The following is a 6,000-nucleotide window of genomic DNA, read 5'->3' on the forward strand; positions in this document are numbered from 1 at the left end:
TGAGGTGACCTACAACTTCAGTTGTTGTGACTTGTGGCTACTTTCATATTATCTAATAATAAAATGAAGAATATGACAAGCTGTGTGTGGTTTGTGGCCCTCAAAGTTATTTGAAAGGCCTCTCTGAAAAAAGACAGCCAAGAGTGTACGGAATTACTTTGTATTATATCCTGCACAGAGGTGGAGCACGAGTCAGCATGCACCCCTTGTTTGCAATCTTTTGAATGGTGCCCTCTGTTTCATACATTATAATTATAAAGCAGCTTCAAAAAGAAAAGATTTAATTATGGAACTAGATAGTAGAGCTGAAAAGAACAATCACATAATTCGACCTTAAAATAGTTTATAAGGAAGCAGTTAGTACTGTATAGTAAGGCATTTATAAGATTATTTAGCAAAGTAATTGAACCTTATAGAGGATTCCCTGACACGAATGTCAAATGCTTTTGTTCTAGCTCGAAAAGTTATATAAGCTGAGTGCTCTGTGGCAGGCTGAGCCTGGCCAACATCCAAGCACCCACACAGCCTCTTGTTCATTCTCTTCTCCAGTGGCATGGAGACAAGGTAGAAGGAAGCTGAGAAAATGTACAGATTGAAATAATGACAGTTTACAGTTCAGTAAGTGAACCAAAGCCACATGTTCAAGCAAAGCTAAATACGGAATTTAATGGCTATTTCCTAGCCACTTGGAAAGCGAAGTCTAAGCACAATTAGCAGTTACTAGGGAAAACAAATGCCATAACCACAAACATCCATCTTTGTTTTTTTCCCTGAGTTTTTACTGCAGAGCACAGTGTCCTACAGTGTGAAATATTGCTGTAGTTTATCTTGGTCAGCTGCCCCAGATATATCCCCTCCCAGCTTCTTAACCACCACTAGCTGTGGGCACATGTGCAAGGTGAAAAAGAGAAAACCACCAGTCCATGTAAGATCTACTTAGCAGTAGTCAGAACACCAATATGTTACCAATACTGTTTTATCTACAAATGTAAAACATAGCATCACACAGCTGCTCAGAAGAAAATTAACTCCATCCCAGCAACCAGTATGTTACCCAAATGAAAAGACAGAAGAGATTTCTCTCAGAAAATAGTGGCAAGAAGCTAGACTTGATTGGAGAAGAGGGGGAGCTTACAGGTAGGAAATACTGTGTATTAGAGAAGGCAGCCTCTGAAGTAGCTCTGTTTGCATTATGGCATCAGGCCAACACCCACAAGAACCCCAGACCTCCGAAAACATTGCAGTACTGCTCTGTTTTGCTGCACTTTGAAAGTCTTTATAAAATAGTTGAGAACAGTTAAATGCAGTTGCCATGCTTTGAAGTCTGATCTCTGTACTCACTTCAGCCTGAATTCCATTGCAAATTGTTGTGGAGTTTAATGACTTCAGTGTCTATTTATATTTGCTAGTCAATACACTCCATCTGGTTTGTTCCTGTCAAGCCAGTCATGTTGTATGTCTGATAAATATTTATAAACACAAGTTGATAAACTGAATCAATTTGGAAATGGAGTATGGATCAGAAATATTCAATGTTTTTTTTTGTATATGGATATTATTACAGTGAGGTTGCTTACGTTCTGTACCTAAAATCACAGAAAACAGACAAAGGAATTTTTCTCTGCACATCAAATTGCTGTCACATCCAACTTCAGTAATTCTGATAATCTTAAGATAGCTTATGATCTTTGTTTATATAAAGGTAAGTTTCTTCTTCAGCAAAGTGGCTAAGTTCAGCATCTTCTTATTTTACCCTCAGTTTACTAATAGATAGTTCATACTCATGTGTTCCTGAGCTAACATTGTCCCAGATCTCAACTTTAGCTCCTTCTTTCATATTTTTATCCCCCAAGCAGTTTGCAGGTTACAGCTAGAAAGATAGACTTTCTGTTCATCTTGCAGAAAATTGAGACCTATTTCAGATAATGGCTTAATATTATCTTGTGTCTTTGTGTTAGTACAACTCTATCGGTACAATCTGTTAAAATACTAGTTCATTAATTCTTTTACAATTTTGCATCAGTATTCATATAATTCATCTCAGTAACTTCCAATGAACTTCAGTCACCATGTTTTACTGAACTCTAAACATTGGGATTACCTCCTTTTCATGCCTGTCTACGTTTTCCCCAAACCTGCCTTGCAGAAGGTACATGTCTCATTCACGAGCTAAACCTACTGGGTCCAGGTCAGAGTGTCAGGCAAACAGAGGGTCTCTGCTCATATCTGGGGAATCCACAAGTGTGAAATGCCTATGAAACAAGTGAGCACTAAGACAGACCAGTAGTCAAGTAGGAGATCTGTGGAGCAGTTAGGAGGCCTTGGATCTGGATGGGGTTATCAGATGGACAGAAGAGTTGTGCCTGTACTTGAGGCATAGAATCACAGAAACATGAAATATTCACACAATCATAGAGTAGAATGGCTTGGGTTGGAAGGGACATTAAAGATCATTTAGTTCCAACCTCCCTGCTGTGGGCAGGGACACCTTACACTAGACTGCCCAGAGCCTTACCAAACCCGTTCTTGAACACTTCCACAGATGGGGCATCCACAACTTTTCTGGGTAATTTTTTTCAGTCTGCTGCTGTTTTATATAATTTTCCACTTACTATCACCATCTTTAAATTAATTCTTTTACTTTTCACTCTCTTTCAGTGCTCACCTTCCAAGTATTAGTTATAAGCACTGCCTTGTTCCTAAATTCTGCTGAAAGCTGCTTACTATAGATAAATATTCAATTTCCTTTAAAGTTCACCTAAACTTCTAGCAAACTTTGTCACAGTTCCTTTTTACTTTCTGAATGCTTTCACCAATATTTTGCTTGTCCTACCTACTGATAAATTGTTATTATTTTTGAGGTGTTATGAATGAAAATGAACCAGAATGATAAAATATATTTTTCCAAAAGAGTTACAAAGTATTGTAGGAGAACAATTCTTAATTGATAGCCTGTACACTAAATAGCATTATTGGTTTGCAGCAAACGAATTCAAAAAATAAAAATAAAAATGAGACATTTCTGGTCGGTTTTGGCATTGCTATTACCAATTCCTTTTCATTTTTACTTTGTAAATGAGTCATCTTAAGGCAAATTATTAATTTCTGCTTTGCACTGCAGGAGGCAATTTTAACATTGCAGCCTAATGGGGCCCACTTATGCATGATCAAAATATGGGAAAAAAAGATGCTATATTTCTACATACTAATCTCTCTTGGGCTATGCCTGTTCCAGGACAAGAGAATCTCTTCTTCTGAAGTCATTTCTGTATTAGGGCAAAATAGGGAGTAAAGAGTGAAATACTGTAATTCATTAAGCAGAATGAAGTGTGAGTGAACTTGTGAGAATGTTATGTCTTCCAGCTATTAAATATTACATAAACAAGACATAGATTCAGTCAGTCTTTTCTTTTCAGCATCAGAATGAATACCTGAAAGACTCCATTACTGTAGCTACTGTTGCAGGTATTGACAAGCACACCTAATGACAATTCTCTTTCATAGACATGTCCTAATTTTTTCCTTACTTGTCATTTTATTAATTCCCCATTTCTTTATTCCAAGGTAAAGACCAAAAAGGCAAAAGCTTTGAAAATAAGTGGTTGCTTACAGATCTGCTCATGCTATAACTGGACCTGATAAGCTTAAATAGATTTACTGCTTTGAATCATCAGCAGTGTTCAGGGCTGTTTCTTGCTGAGCAGTTGTTTAGGGTTTTTATTCAAAGTTCCATCTTTTTCTACATATTTGGTAGATCTGGAAGCTAATATAAGCTTTAAATGCTTTTTAAAGTGCTTATGCAAATATCATGAAAGAGAGACACCAGGTGTGTAAAAAGGACACAAAATGGAGTAAGGGAAAAGCTACAGGTGTCACTTAATCTTGTCAGCCACAAGTGAATCTCTATGGAACACTCTTACGCATACCTTATCATGAGAAAAATTTCAGGTAGATGTTGCACTCAGACATGGGATATGATCCGTGGCAAAACAAATTCCATTAGCTATGCTGTTCAGGAAACTGCTTCAGTGCACCTGTTAAGAATCACAAACATCTGAAGGTTATAGTTCATATAAAATTTTTATTTTTTCTCCTGGGTTATGAGTAACATACGTTGATGACTTTATTGGTCCTTTCACTTCCAACTGTAACTTCCAACTCTTGTATTTTAATTGCATGAAATAATAATTCCCCTCTCCTTTTCTGAGAAATGTAAGAGAAGATTTGGCTTTTGTGGTTGTGAAAGGACAGTGCTGTTGCTGCCAAATGTCTCTTCTGTTAATAACACATTTGTTCCCATGTGCCTTTTAACACATCATTAGATGTTTCTGGTAATTAGGTTATGCTCAAAACACAGACACATGTTTCTCATACTCAGTTCTAGAAGATACCTACAGCTGGTTCTAATGATAAGTAAAAGACTAATTAATGATGTGGGCGCACAAATTGGCGTGCAACAGGTTCCTCAGAGTTGTAATGTTGTAACTATTGAACCTATAGAAAGAAAAAAATACTTAGCAGAGTGTTTGGGTCTTATGGTAGTTATGAAAACTGCGCCATCAACACTGTAGAACAACAGAGCCATTGGTTTTAAAGAAAGGTCCTTCATTTAGAAAACGCATCGTTCATGGAAAATAGAAAAGTTTTGCTAAAAACTGAAAACTTGCTTTTTTTTTCTTTATAATAAAAAAGAAATAGGCAAAATTTGCAGAAAATGTGTTACCTGAAACAATTTTTGGACAAAATGTTTTCTGACAAATTGGTCAGTAACAACAAAGAGCAAGAAAACACAGATTACAAAAATATCTTTTATCCAATTGAATGGATGAAAAGAGATTTGATTTGGTATCTATTTGCAAATGTGGGGGGGGGGAGAATTAATAATAGGACCAATTTCATTTCAATCCACCTATAATCCATTTGAGTTAATTTGATTCTACAAAGAAAGGTTTTTGCCTGCTTCCATGTAGTTTTTAAGTATTCATATCATTTTAAAGCTCTTAGACTATATTCTGGTATGCACTGACTAAATACTTTTTAATTTGATTTGAACAAAGGAAGATTAATTACACATTTTGCATTAATTCTTTCATAGAGATCTGGTACTGTGGGTACAGACCTACTGAAACATCTTCTTTATGACTGTGAAGAGCTCAATCCATTATTTTATAGAAGATATTTCAAAATATTATGGGCATTTATTATAATGAAAAATGCAACCACTTTTTTGTGAGCTATACATGAATTAAACAACATATGTAACCAGGTGGAGTAAAAATAACCACTAACCTTTTTTTCTTGATTCTAAACTTGTTAGCATATACCACATTGTCACATTTCACCATTGCAAAGAATGACCTAGTTCTGTCTTTTTTTTTTTTTTTCTGTATCTTCCTTGCTAGAAGATTAGAAATATTTGGTTGGTTTTTATTTTGTTTGTTTGGGTTTTTTTTGTAATAATATAAACTAAATACTCTGTGCTCTGTGATTATCAGAATGAACTTTATATAATGTTTGACCTGCTCTGCTTCCTTTCTCAGGCCCAGCTTTTCTAGGAGCTGTTCCTGCACTCTGCTGTTGGCCCTTCTTACTCCAATACAGTGTGCACATCTGAGTCACTTCACTTGACATGCACTCTTCCAACTGAAAACTCTTCAAATGGGAGTAAAAGGAAGTTTTCCCATGATCGCAGTCAAAACATGGATCTACTCTCTGGTACAAACTTTTGCAGGATGGTTCCAGCATGATGAAGCCTATAAAGTGCACAAGTAGGTCAGTGCTTGCTGTCCTTAGTGGAAATCTTGCCTTGCTTCTCTATGAGGTATCACTGTATAGTTTATCTACAAAAGGGAATTCAAATGGTACTGAAAAGAAAGACTGAGTGAAGAAGTTCTTTGTTGCAAAGCAGCTTTGGCCTGGCAGCCTTGAAAGGATCTTGGGGTCTAGAGCTCTGCTTGAAGAAGTCTGCTGGAGCACACAGCAGAGATATGGTGGCTGGTT

The sequence above is a fragment of the Lagopus leucura genome, unplaced genomic scaffold, assembly GCF_019238085.1.
Source record: "Lagopus leucura isolate 7727_CA_CO unplaced genomic scaffold, USGS_WTPT01 Super-Scaffold_100004, whole genome shotgun sequence".
NCBI classification, from domain to species: Eukaryota; Metazoa; Chordata; class Aves; order Galliformes; family Phasianidae; genus Lagopus; species Lagopus leucura.